A 15,508-nucleotide genomic window follows, 5' to 3' on the forward strand; every position below is an offset into this window, starting at 1 on the left:
GGAGACCCCCCCCCCCCCCCCCAAACAGCAGGTGAGTGAGTCAACTGCATATAGTTAGAGCTGAGTCCTTGAGTGATTATTTTATTAATATCTGCCTTCACCTTGACACCACAGAGCAAATAGAAGGACAAAAGCACCCTCCCAAAAACAAACTCATGAACTGGTTGTTTTCAAGCTGTCTGACACTTAAGCATTTGGATCATAAAAATTACCTGCACATTTGCTGACCTCATTATTTTAAACTTTGGCCATGTTAAATAGAGCAACATGTATTCTAACATTATAAAACACCTAATTTAAATGGTTAGTTCCTTCCTTGAAGGTTTCTCCAGGTGAACTATGCTAATATAAAAGTGATATTCAGGAGCTTTGACATTGGAAGAAAAGTAATAATATTTTATGGTGATATTTTCTCTGTACTTGATGATTTTTTTAGTACTAGTTTGGTTGTAAAAAATGTCCTTTGAGAAGATATTGCCTTGACTTTTAAGAATGTATGTTTATTACTTCACTGATAATGTCAGGTTTGTCCCTTGGATGTTTGTCCTGAGTTCCTAAAGGCTCTGGATGTTGGTGGGCTGTCTTGGTTGACACACCTCTGCAACATGGTGTGGAGATGATACAGGGCGGCAAGGCTGGGAATCAGTTTGGCTCAGTGAAATGAGTAACTGCCTTTAGAACAGAAGGGCCAGGTTCGAATCCTGCTCAAGGCAAGGCTGGACTGGGACAAAAAATCGGCCCGGGCATTTTGACTAGAGACCGGCCCACCAGGATAAAGATTGAAAATGTGACGTCATTCAGGGGTAAAACCGCAAAGGATTCTGGGAACTTGTGGCAAAAGGTACTAGCGCATGCAGGCTTTCAATTGAACTCAGTTACACAGCGATAAAAAGAAACCTGAAAAAATGGCAAGAAGCTGTTGTATTATTAACTGCAATAGCCGGTCGCATGACAGCCACGGGAAGCCGACGGGTAAAGAGATCGTTTTTTTTTTTATCGGATTAAGTCGTTGAGGAGAAATTTTTTAAGCCATGTTTCCGAAGTAAGAGCCGACGGATGGTCTGGATATACCAAATATAACGTCTCAGAACACTCCAGCTCACAGGTTAGTCTGCTCCAAGCATTCCCACAAAGGTCAGAGTTTTGTAGTAGTTAATACGTCATTTTTCTTAACATAATTGGTGATATAGGTTACAAGCAAGTCTGGCGCCGAACAGAAATTGTTGCGCTATGCTCCTTTGTTTATTGTGTTTATTGTGCATAAATAGTGAATTGTCCTGACACAATATTGCGTTTCGCTTCTGTTATTACCATGGTACATTGACAAAAACATATACTTTTATCCACAGGATAAAACAGTTGTTTTGTATCACTAATTGTCCAGTACGATTACAGCATACAATATTATTGTCACTGCTACATTTCTGTAATGCTACCAGAAATTATTTCCACTACTAATTAATTACCATTGAGCTCAAAGGTTATATTAATAAACGGTTAACGAATGTGTATCTATGACGACGATTTGTGAGACTGGTAAACTTACCTTTGTTCGTACGATGGTCTTTCGTTCTACACGGTGCGTTTCAAGGTCCTGTACCCATCCGTCGGTAAACTGTACCTGGGCTTGTTGCAGTGACCTGAAGTTACTAAACTTCATGAGTGTATGCACTCACTCCAAGAACCATATAATTATAAATATGAGCGTGGTGAAAGTTGGGCAGCACGCTAACGTCTTTTGTCCACTCTGTGTACTCGTAAGGGTCTGACCCTTTCACTCCTTTGATTTTTTCCTCGTATCTTTTCTTTGTCTTTTCGTCGAGTCTGTCTTTGTACGGACCGGCATTGTTCTCCTTTTGTTTTTGTACATTCCTTTTTGTGCGTCAAAGAAAAAACAAGAAGGCATTGGAACCGGAGAATGAACGTTTTGCAGTGCTGCAAATGCTTGCATTTGATGCGGTACTTGGATTGTTTTGCCACGAGTTCCCGGCATGCAATGCGCGAAAATCACGTGATTGCTAAACAAGGGAGAGGGTGCATCCGGCCTCCTCGGCTGTAATTAGTCCAGCCCAGAGTCGATCATGACCAATTGGCCAATCCAACACCTTTCATTATATATACCCTTCCTAAAAAAAAAAAAAAATCCATCGGCCCATAAAAACAAAAAATCGCCAGCGGCCCACCGGGCAATTGCCCGGTATGCCCAATGGCCAGTCCAGCTATGCCCGGTCTCATGGCACCAATCAAAGTGGCAGAAGTTGCATTTAAGCAATCCAAGAGTGTTTGTGCATGATTATGTTGGCATTTAGGGTTTAAGGGTTGCTGGCTTTAACAACGGAAAATGTGAAGCATGAGAGGGCTGAGGACAACAAGCTTGCTCAGCACAATTGCCACAATTAGGCGACGTCCCTTTCCACACACACACACACACACACACACACACACACACACACACACACACACACACACAAATAAAACACACACCCTTGGGTGGCTGCTGAAACAACTAGACAAGGCTATTCATACATGCAGTAAAAAGGCCTGACACACCTGGAGCCAGTGATGTGAGAACTGAGTGGAATTATGAAAATTAAATTGTTATATAAACATGTTTTTTTTCCGCTTGGCATATACACATGAGGCCTGGTAACACTATTTGTGCAAGACATCCAGGGAAACTTGTTTTCATACTCCAGGGCCAGCATTGCTTGCGAGTTTGATTTATTCCCATCTACTTGGTTGGTTTAACATTTATTTAATCACCATAGTAATGATCCTGAAATAATTTCCCCAAACACACACACACACACAAAGCACAACATACTCTTCAAGTTTGAAATTCCTAGCATCGAGCTAAGACCAGACATCCCAACAGAGCAAAGCAGAGTGAACAGGTCAAGCATGTCGAGGCTAAACAATGAGCTTAAGTGGTGTGTGTTTGTGTTAAGAGACAGAAAGAGGAGGAATGAAAGGGGTAATAGTAACGATTTCAGTGCAGGTCCTGATTTAGAAAACTCAATGAGTAACTTGCCAAGATTAAACATGTCAAGAAGTTAAGAAACTGATTTAATTTCTTTACCTTGCAATTTCAGAAACCAGTTTCTCAGCGTTTCACTGACTTCTACTGAAATCCATTTGCATCATTGTGAAATTTGGACCAAAATATTCATTCTAAGGGCAGAAAAAGAAAGCAGCGAGGGAAGATAATAAACATAAAATCAATACACAGGATACATTTGTTGTATCAGAAATGTGACGAAAGCTCCTGGAAAAACACAATTGACTATAGAAGGCTTAATAGGGCTTTGGAGTTGACGTCACGCCGCAATGCATTATGGGAGCGCAGCGCCATTTTCGGGGTCTACGAATCAAACCAAACACACTGTGTTGGAACGACGACTACAAGAAAGATGCTTAAAAGCAGCTCAAAAGAGAATGAACTGTATAGAGACCGATTTCATTCAGAGGCGAAGCAGCGGTACTTGCAGAAAATAGCGTGCATTGGAAATGTGGACCCGTATGAAATACGGCCGTGGAGTAGAAACCCTGAAGACCAACCGCTACTGACACCGCGGTAAAGTGAGCCGTCATTTGTGAGCCGCGGTCAAGCCAGCCGCCTCCTATCCGCCGCATAAATTTCCTTGCGCTTTTACACCAGTCTTTACGGTAGCGCCTTTTCGCTTTACGTACCGATTGAAAGCCTATACCCGCGCAAACGTGCACGCGCGCGAACAGTCGCACGCGCATGCGCGAGCACAAATTACAATGTAACAGCCCGATACAGTCAATACAATTATGGAAATGTCAGAAATTCATTAAAAATCATCCTGAGTAGTTGAGGTCCAACTTTCAACACATCCCCCCTCTGGGACACCTACTGTACCTGTGTGCCAAGTTTCATCCAGATTTACTGTAGAATTCCTCAGAAATTAAAGTGTACTTGTATTCAATGCAATACAGCCAATACACTACAATTATGGCAATTTTCAAAAATTCATGAAAAATCATCCTGAGTAGTTGATGTCCAACTTTCAACAGATTCCTTCTCTAGGACACCTACTGTACCTGTATGCCAAGTTTCAGCCAGATTTACTGTAGAATTCCTCTGAAATTAATGGAAACATTTATTCAATCTAATACAGTCAGTACAATAGAATTATGTCAATTTTCAAAAATTCATTAAAAATCATCCTGAGTAGTTGATGTCCAACTTTCAACACATCCCCCCTCTGGGACACCTACTGTACCTGTGTGCCAAGTTTCAGCCAGATTTACTATAGAATTCCTCTGAAATTAATGGAAACATTTATTCAATCTAATACAGTCAGTACTAGGGCTGGGCCATATTATACCGTTCACGGTAATACCGGTATAATGTTAGGCAACGATAGGAAAATGAAATATCGCGATAGAATGGGAGTAAAACGCGCATGCGCAGTGCCTTTGTTTTCATACGCACATGGCCGATTGTTGAGTGAAACAGATGAACCAGAATTGGTTTGTAAAAATGGTGCAACTTCCGTGATGTGGAACTGGTTTGGTGTTTGTCCGTCAGATACACAACAAAGCACATTTTTTTGCAGAACATGCAAGCGGCCGTTGTTATTGTCGTATTTGTCGGACTAAGATGCTCTTAAATCTGGGAGTAATCTGGGTCCTAAACTCCGTATACTTCAGGTCAAACAACACTGTAGCATCACTTAGAGTTAAAAACTGTCTAACTTCTTTCATCTTTAATAAAACGATCAGCATTGCTGCTTTACCAGGTGTAACTATAAAGTTTAACTTCCAGGCATCCATGAAAACAAAAGTTATTACATTTAACGGAGTTAGAAGTTAGCAGGAAGCTAGCGGAAGTTAGCTCGCTAGTTTCGCTAGTTACCTAAGCATGATATAGCATGTTCTGACTGAGAGATTTCTGAAAAAAATCAAACGTACAGCTCTGCTATCACTTCCAACATAAATGAAGACAGGAAACTAAACAGCAGTGACGTTTGTAGGGTTACTGAAGTTGGGCTAGCTGGTATATAATGATGTGCTACGTGATCGCTAGCGACACAGCTATGTTAGCATAACATAAACAGTGAAGCTGGAGGACGAACACTAACACTTTTCCACTTATAAAAGTTAACGTGAAGGTTCTTCATGGTTAGAAACAAATGCAATCGCATGGCAGGATGCTGTAAACGGACCAAACTTCAGTCAGGAGAACAACTGAGATAATCCATCCACAATACGAGGTTAGTCATTAATATACTGCAACAACATGGGAATAGAGCAGCTGCCAGAGAATTCAACATTAATGAATCAATGGTACAGAAGTGGAGGAAGCAAGAAGAATGAGTTTAATAAAGTTTGATTTATCTGACTGCTTTGTTTCGCTTAATGTGCCTTATAATCCCGTGCACCTTATGGTCCGAAAAATGCGTACTGCACACTGCAGTTTAATGTTGCAAAGCACCTCTTTTTAACTTCAGTGGATATTATACATGGTTATGCTCAGGATATGTCAGCCCATTTCTACTGGAAATGCCTTTTGGTTAAACTTTCAGCAAGGAATTTGCATTTGCACTGTTACATTTTTATAAAGCTTTAATGTACATAAAAACCAGCTTCTTGTTTAAGTGAAAATAAATGGAAGGTTGTCTTTTTGCGCTAGTAATGTTGTGGAGTTGTATTTTGTCTCGCATCAATTATATCGTCGGTTATATCGTTATCGCAAATTTTCAAATATATATCGTGATAAATATTTTTGGCCATATCGCCCTGCTCTAGTCAGTACAATAGAATTATGTCAATTTTCAAAAATTCATGAAAAATCATCCTGAGTAGTTGATGTCCAACTTTCAACAGATTCCTTCTCTAGGACACCTACTGTACCTGTGTGCCAAGTTTCAGCCAGATTTACTGTAGAATTCCTCAGAAATTAAAGGGTACTTGTATCCAATGCAGTCGGCCAATACAGTAGAATTATGTCAATTTTCGAAAATTCATTAAAAAGCATCCTGAGTAGTTGATGTCCAACTTTCAACACATCCCCCCTCTGGGACACCTACTGTACCTGTGTGCCAGGTTTCAGCCAGATTTACTGTAGAATTCCTCAGAAATTAAAGTGTACTTGTATTCAATGCAATACAGTCAGTACAATAGAATTATGTCAATTTTCGAAAATTCATTAAAAATCATCCTGAGTAGTTGATGTCCAACTTTCAACAGATTCCTTCTCTAGGACACCTACTGTACCTGTGTGCCAAGTTTCAGCCAGATTTACTGTAGAATTCCTCAGAAATTAAAGGGTACTTGTATCCAATGCAGTCGGCCAATACAGTAGAATTATGTCAATTTTCGAAAATTCATTAAAAATCATCCTGAGTAGTTGATGTGCAACTTTCAACACATCCCCCCTCTGGGACACCTACTGTACCTGTGTGCCAGGTTTCAGCCAGATTTACTGTAGAATTCCTCAGAAATTAAAGTGTACTTGTATTCAATGCAATACAGTCAGTACAATAGAATTATGTCAATTTTCAAAAATTCATTAAAAATCATCCTGAGTAGTTGATGTGCAACTTTCAACACATCCCCCCTCTGGGACACCTACTGTACCTGTGTGCCAGGTTTCATCCAGATTTACTGTAGAATTCCTCAGAAATTAATGGAAACATTTATTCAATCTAATACAGTCAGTACAATAGAATTATGTCAATTTTCGAAAATTCATTAAAAATCATCCTGAGTAGTTGATGTCCAACTTTCAACACATCCCCCCTCTGGGACACCTACTGTACCTGTGTACCAGGTTTCATCCAGATTTACTGTAGAATTCCTCAGAAATTAAAGGAAACTTGTGTTCAATGCAATACAGCCAATACACTACAATTATGTCAATTTTCAAAAATTCATGAAAAATCATCCTGAGTAGTTGATGTCCAACTTTCAACAGATTCCTTCTCTGGGACACCTACTGTACCTGTGTGCCAGGTTTCATCCAGATTTACTGTAGAATTCCTCAGAAATTAAAGGAAACTTGTGTTCAATGCAATACAGCCAATACACTACAATTATGTCAATTTTCAAAAATTCATGAAAAATCATCCTGAGTAGTTGATGTGCAACTTTCAACACATCCCCCCTCTGGGACACCTACTGTACCTGTGTGCCAAGTTTCAGCCAGATTTACTGTAGAATTCCTCAGAAATTAATGGAAACATTTATTCAATCTAATACAGTCAGTACAATAGAATTATGTCAATTTTCGAAAATTCATTAAAAATCATCCTGAGTAGTTGATGTCCAACTTTCAACAGATTCCTTCTCTGGGACACCTACTGTACCTGTGTGCCAGGTTTCATCCAGATTTACTGTAGAATTCCTCAGAAATTAAAGGAAACTTGTGTTCAATGCAATACAGCCAATACACTACAATTATGTCAATTTTCAAAAATTCATTAAAAATCATCCTGAGTAGTTGATGTGCAACTTTCAACACATCCCCCCTCTGGGACACCTACTGTACCTGTGTGCCAGGTTTCATCCAGATTTACTGTAGAATTCCTCAGAAATTAATGGAAACATTTATTCAATCTAATACAGTCAGTACAATAGAATTATGTCAATTTTCAAAAATTCATTAAATATCATCCTGAGTAGTTGATGTCCAACTTTCAACAGATTCCTTCTCTGGGACACCTACTGTACCTGTGTGCCAGGTTTCATCCAGATTTACTGTAGAATTCCTCAGAAATTAAAGGAAACTTGTGTTCAATGCAATACAGCCAATACACTACAATTATGTCAATTTTCAAAAATTCATTAAAAATCATCCTGAGTAGTTGATGTGCAACTTTCAACACATCCCCCCTCTGGGACACCTACTGTACCTGTGTGCCAGGTTTCATCCAGATTTACTGTAGAATTCCTCAGAAATTAATGGAAACATTTATTTAATCTAATACAGTCAGTACAATAGAATTATGTCAATTTTCGAAAATTCATTAAAAATCATCCTGAGTAGTTGATGTGCAACTTTCAACACATCCCCCCTCTGGGACACCTACTGTACCTGTGTGCCAGGTTTCAGCCAGATTTACTGTAGAATTCCTCAGAAATTAATGGAAACATTTATTCAATGTAATACAGTCAGTACAATAGAATTATGTCAATTTTCAAAAATTCATTAAAAATCATCCTGAGTAGTTGATGTCCAACTTTCAACAGATTCCTTCTCTGGGACACCTACTGTACCTGTGTGCCAGGTTTCATCCAGATTTACTGTAGAATTCCTCAGAAATTAAAGGAAACTTGTGTTCAATGCAATACAGCCAATACACTACAATTATGTCAATTTTCAAAAATTCATTAAAAATCATCCTGAGTAGTTGATGTCCAACTTTCAACACATCCCCCCTCTGGGACACCTACTGTACCTGTGTGCCAGGTTTCATCCAGATTTACTGTAGAATTCCTCAGAAATTAATGGAAACATTTATTCAATCTAATACAGTCAGTACAATAGAATTATGTCAATTTTCGAAAATTCATTAAAAATCATCCTGAGTAGTTGATGTGCAACTTTCAACACATCCCCCCTCTGGGACACCTACTGTACCTGTGTGCCAGGTTTCATCCAGATTTACTGTAGAATTCCTCAGAAATTAATGGAAACATTTATTCAATCTAATACAGTCAGTACAATAGAATTATGTCAATTTTCGAAAATTCATTAAAAATCATCCTGAGTAGTTGATGTCCAACTTTCAACACATCCCCCCTCTGGGACACCTACTGTACCTGTGTACCAGGTTTCATCCAGATTTACTGTAGAATTCCTCAGAAATTAAAGGAAACTTGTGTTCAATGCAATACAGCCAATACACTACAATTATGTCAATTTTCAAAAATTCATGAAAAATCATCCTGAGTAGTTGATGTCCAACTTTCAACAGATTCCTTCTCTAGGACACCTACTGTACCTGTGTGCCAAGTTTCATCCAGCTTTACTGTAGAATTCCTCAGAAATTAAAGGGTACTTGTATCCAATGCAGTCGGCCAATACAGTAGAATTATGTCAATTTTCGAAAATTCATTAAAAATCATCCTGAGTAGTTGATGTCCAACTTTCAACACATCCCCCCTCTGGGACACCTACTGTACCTGTGTGCCAGGTTTCAGCCAGATTTACTGTAGAATTCCTCAGAAATTAAAGGGTACTTGTATCCAATGCAGTCGGCCAATACAGTAGAATTATGTCAATTTTCGAAAATTCATTAAAAATCATCCTGAGTAGTTGATGTCCAACTTTCAACACATCCCCCCTCTGGGACACCTACTGTACCTGTGTACCAGGTTTCATCCAGATTTACTGTAGAATTCCTCAGAAATTAAAGGAAACTTGTGTTCAATGCAATACAGCCAATACACTACAATTATGTCAATTTTCAAAAATTCATGAAAAATCATCCTGAGTAGTTGATGTCCAACTTTCAACAGATTCCTTCTCTGGGACACCTACTGTACCTGTGTGCCAGGTTTCATCCAGATTTACTGTAGAATTCCTCAGAAATTAAAGGAAACTTGTGTTCAATGCAATACAGCCAATACACTACAATTATGTCAATTTTCAAAAATTCATGAAAAATCATCCTGAGTAGTTGATGTGCAACTTTCAACACATCCCCCCTCTGGGACACCTACTGTACCTGTGTGCCAAGTTTCAGCCAGATTTACTGTAGAATTCCTCAGAAATTAATGGAAACATTTATTCAATCTAATACAGTCAGTACAATAGAATTATGTCAATTTTCGAAAATTCATTAAAAATCATCCTGAGTAGTTGATGTCCAACTTTCAACAGATTCCTTCTCTGGGACACCTACTGTACCTGTGTGCCAGGTTTCATCCAGATTTACTGTAGAATTCCTCAGAAATTAAAGGAAACTTGTGTTCAATGCAATACAGCCAATACACTACAATTATGTCAATTTTCAAAAATTCATTAAAAATCATCCTGAGTAGTTGATGTGCAACTTTCAACACATCCCCCCTCTGGGACACCTACTGTACCTGTGTGCCAGGTTTCATCCAGATTTACTGTAGAATTCCTCAGAAATTAATGGAAACATTTATTCAATCTAATACAGTCAGTACAATAGAATTATGTCAATTTTCAAAAATTCATTAAATATCATCCTGAGTAGTTGATGTCCAACTTTCAACAGATTCCTTCTCTGGGACACCTACTGTACCTGTGTGCCAGGTTTCATCCAGATTTACTGTAGAATTCCTCAGAAATTAAAGGAAACTTGTGTTCAATGCAATACAGCCAATACACTACAATTATGTCAATTTTCAAAAATTCATTAAAAATCATCCTGAGTAGTTGATGTGCAACTTTCAACACATCCCCCCTCTGGGACACCTACTGTACCTGTGTGCCAGGTTTCATCCAGATTTACTGTAGAATTCCTCAGAAATTAATGGAAACATTTATTTAATCTAATACAGTCAGTACAATAGAATTATGTCAATTTTCGAAAATTCATTAAAAATCATCCTGAGTAGTTGATGTGCAACTTTCAACACATCCCCCCTCTGGGACACCTACTGTACCTGTGTGCCAGGTTTCAGCCAGATTTACTGTAGAATTCCTCAGAAATTAATGGAAACATTTATTCAATGTAATACAGTCAGTACAATAGAATTATGTCAATTTTCAAAAATTCATTAAAAATCATCCTGAGTAGTTGATGTCCAACTTTCAACAGATTCCTTCTCTGGGACACCTACTGTACCTGTGTGCCAGGTTTCATCCAGATTTACTGTAGAATTCCTCAGAAATTAAAGGAAACTTGTGTTCAATGCAATACAGCCAATACACTACAATTATGTCAATTTTCAAAAATTCATTAAAAATCATCCTGAGTAGTTGATGTCCAACTTTCAACACATCCCCCCTCTGGGACACCTACTGTACCTGTGTGCCAGGTTTCATCCAGATTTACTGTAGAATTCCTCAGAAATTAATGGAAACATTTATTCAATCTAATACAGTCAGTACAATAGAATTATGTCAATTTTCGAAAATTCATTAAAAATCATCCTGAGTAGTTGATGTGCAACTTTCAACACATCCCCCCTCTGGGACACCTACTGTACCTGTGTGCCAGGTTTCATCCAGATTTACTGTAGAATTCCTCAGAAATTAATGGAAACATTTATTCAATCTAATACAGTCAGTACAATAGAATTATGTCAATTTTCGAAAATTCATTAAAAATCATCCTGAGTAGTTGATGTCCAACTTTCAACACATCCCCCCTCTGGGACACCTACTGTACCTGTGTACCAGGTTTCATCCAGATTTACTGTAGAATTCCTCAGAAATTAAAGGAAACTTGTGTTCAATGCAATACAGCCAATACACTACAATTATGTCAATTTTCAAAAATTCATGAAAAATCATCCTGAGTAGTTGATGTCCAACTTTCAACAGATTCCTTCTCTAGGACACCTACTGTACCTGTGTGCCAAGTTTCATCCAGCTTTACTGTAGAATTCCTCAGAAATTAAAGGGTACTTGTATCCAATGCAGTCGGCCAATACAGTAGAATTATGTCAATTTTCGAAAATTCATTAAAAATCATCCTGAGTAGTTGATGTCCAACTTTCAACACATCCCCCCTCTGGGACACCTACTGTACCTGTGTGCCAGGTTTCAGCCAGATTTACTGTAGAATTCCTCAGAAATTAAAGGGTACTTGTATCCAATGCAGTCGGCCAATACAGTAGAATTATGTCAATTTTCGAAAATTCATTAAAAATCATCCTGAGTAGTTGATGTCCAACTTTCAACACATCCCCCCTCTGGGACACCTACTGTACCTGTGTGCCAAGTTTCAGCCAGATTTACTGTAGAATTCCTCTGAAATTAATGGAAACATTTATTCAATCTAATACAGTCAGTACAATAGAATTATGTCAATTTTCAAAAATTCATTAAAAATCATACATAATAGTTGATGTCCAACTTTCAACACTTTCTTACTCTGGGCGTCCTACCGTACCTCTGGGCCAAGTTACATCTCAATTCACTGTAATCTTTATCAAAAATTGAAAGAACAATTATATGTCAATGCTGGATGTGTGTCCTTTCAAAGTGACACTAAATAACAGAACTCAGGCACTTAGTGCAGCTGCCGTACCCTACTGTGATGCAGCAAGTTAGTAGGCTCTCAATGGGCGAGTGAGCTGTAGTCCACAAAGAGCATTCTGGCGTAGCTCTGCCGCTGTTCTAGGTGACTCAGCACCGAGTGGAGGGTGATGGCATCTTCTGTGAATCTGTTTTCACGGTATGCAAACTGGTGGTGGTCGAATTCTGGGGGGAGGTAATCCTTGGTGGTGCTGAAGGACTAGTCTCTCAAAGCATTTCATGATTACCGGTGTGAGGGCCACAGGGCAATAATAGTTCAGGCTGGTGATGGGAGACTTCTTTGGCACTGGGATGATTGTGGCTGATTTTAGACAGGATGGGATGGCTGCTTCATCTAGTGAGAGGTTGAAGATTCTGGTGGAGATGAGGGTGAGCTGGTGGGCACATGGTCTTAGCACTTTACCACGTATTCCGTCTGGACGCCTTCCTGGGGTTCACTGCTAGGAACACACATCTGACATCGTGCTCCGTTACAGTGAATGGAGCGGTGCAGGAACCAGGTGAGGATGAGGATGGGAGCAGGGCTGAGGCAGATGAATGCTGCTGTTGTGGTGTTTCAAAGCGGGCGAAGAAGCTGTTTATTTCCTCTGCTATCTGCACACTCAGGTTTTCTGTTTTCACAGTTCTGCCTCTGTGGTTTATGATGTCTATTATTCCATGCCACACCTCTCGTGTGTTGTTGCTGGACAGGTGGGACCCCTTTTCAGGTCAGCTCGAGCAGACCTGTACAGAGATCTGTCAACAGACCTACAGGGAGTGCAGAATTATTAGGCAAGTTGTATTTTTGAGGAATAATTTTATTATTGAACAACAACCATGTTCTCAATGAACCCAAAAAACTCATTTATATCAAAGATGAATGTTTTTGGAAGTAGTTTTTAGTTTGTTTTTAGTTTTAGCTATTTTAGGGGGATATCTGTGTGTGCAGGTGACTATTACTGTGCATAATTATTAGGCAACTTAACAAAAAACAGATATATACCCATTTCAATTATTTTTTTTACCAGTGACACCAATATAACATCTCCACATTCACAAATATACATTTCTGACATTCAAAAACAAATCAGCGACCAATATAGCCACCTTTCTTTGCAAGGACACTCAAAAGCCTGCCATCCATGGATTCTGTCAGTGTTTTGATCTGTTCACCATCAACATTGTGTGCAGCAGCAACCACAGCCTCCCAGACACTGTTCAGAGAGGTGTACTGTTTTCCCTCCTTGTAAATCTCACATTTGATGATGGACCACAGGTTCTCAATGGGGTTCAGATCAGGTGAACAAGGAGGCCATGTCATTAGTTTTTCTTCTTTTATACCCTTTCTTGCCACCCACGCTGTGGAGTACTTGGACGTGTGTGATGGAGCATTGTCCTGCATGAAAATCATGTTTTTCTTGAAGGATGCAGACTTCTTCCTGTACCACTGCTTGAAGAAGGTGTCTTCCAGAAACTGGCAGTAGGACTGGGAGTTGAGCTTGACTCCATCCTCAACCCGAAAAGGCCCCACAAGCTCATCTTTGATGATACCAGCCCAAACCAGTACTCCACCTCCACCTTTCCGGCGTCTGAGTGGGACTGGAGCTCTCTGCCCTTTACCAATCCAGCCACGGGCCCATCCATCTGGCCCATCAAGACTCACTCTCATTACATCAGTCCATAAAACCTTAGAAAAATCAGTCTTGAGATATTTCTTGGCCCAGTCTTGACGTTTCAGCTTGTGTGTCTTGTTCAGTGGTGGTCGTCTTTCAGCCTTTCTTACCTTGGCCATGTCTCTGAGTATTGCACACCTTGTGCTTTTGGGCACTCCAGTGATGTTGCAGCTCTGAAATATGGCCAAACTGGTGGCAAGTGGCATCTTGGCAGCTGCACGCTTGACTTTTCTCAGTTCATGGGCAGTTATTTTGTGCCTTGGTTTTTCCACACGCTTCTTGCAACCCTGTTGACTATTTTGAATGAAACGCTTGATTGTTCGATGATCACGCTTCAGAAGCTTTGCAATTTTGAGACTGCTGCATCCCTCTGCAAGATATCTCACTATTTTTGACTTTTCTGAGCCTGTCAAGTCCTTCTTTTGACCCATTTTGCCAAAGGAAAGGACGTTGCCTAATAATTATGCACACCTGATATAGGGTGTTGATGTCATTAGACCACACCCCTTCTCATTTTTTGAGATGCACATCACCTAATATGCTTAATTGGTAGTAGGCTTTCGAGCCTATACAGCTTGGAGTAAGACACCATGCATGAAGAGGATGATGTGGACAAAATACTCATTTGCCTAATAATTCTGCACTCCCTGTAAAGTCAGCATTGTGGGGTTTGAGGAGTGTGCAGACGTCGCTGGTCATCCGGTGTTTTTGGTTTGGGAAAACCCGAATGCTTTTGTCCACAGTCACATTTGCAATACAGAACTTGATATAGTCCAGTACTGATCCTGTGAAAGTTTATAATGCAATATATTATACTTTACCAATGTAATGCTGCATGCCAAATCAATTTTGAAAATATCTGTGAATTTTGTATTGAAAAATGCAGGTATCTTTCAGGTTTATTTTTATGGTAAATGGCCTGTATTTATATAGCGCTTTACACGTCCAGTCATCCACCCATTCACACACAGGTGATGGCAGCTACATTGTAGCCACAGCCACCCTGGGGCGCACTGACAGAGGCGAGGCTGCCGGACACTGGCGCCACCGGGCCCTCTGACCACCACCAGTAGGCAACGGGTGAAGTGTCTTGCCCAAGGACACAACTACCGAGACTGTCCGAGGCGGGGCTCGAACCGGCAACCTTCCAATTACAAGGCGAACTCCCAACTCTTGAGCCACAATCGCCCCGTTTATGTTATCAAAAATGTATTAAAAGTATAAGCATGAAAAATTACAAGAGTGCAATAAAAAATATAACCAAACAAGCTTAATTTACAGTTTGAAATACAGAAGATAATGAAAATATATAAATAACTACCTATTAATCCCCATATCCAAGTATCTTGACGTGTAAAAACAAATTACATTCTTTCCTCAGTTTCTATTAATAAGACTTAAATTTACATGAAATTATTCAAAATTATATACATTATTCATAATGTGACAAAGAATTCAGAAACAACATGGAGAATGTCTTGATGCATGCTCAATCATCCAGGTAATTAAATCCCTAAAGGTTGATTCTGTTCATCTGGATGTAGCGTTTTCAATGGGAGAAAAGTTTTGTCACTCATCCAAGTGACTTCTGCAGTCTCAGCTGACTGCAGGTTTCCCTAATCTTATAATAATAATAATAATAATAATA

The sequence above is a fragment of the Mchenga conophoros genome, linkage group LG19, assembly GCF_057382185.1.
Source record: "Mchenga conophoros isolate Kocher_MC1m ecotype Shallow Benthic linkage group LG19, M_conophoros_male_GT1.1, whole genome shotgun sequence".
Lineage (NCBI taxonomy): Eukaryota > Metazoa > Chordata > Actinopteri > Cichliformes > Cichlidae > Mchenga > Mchenga conophoros.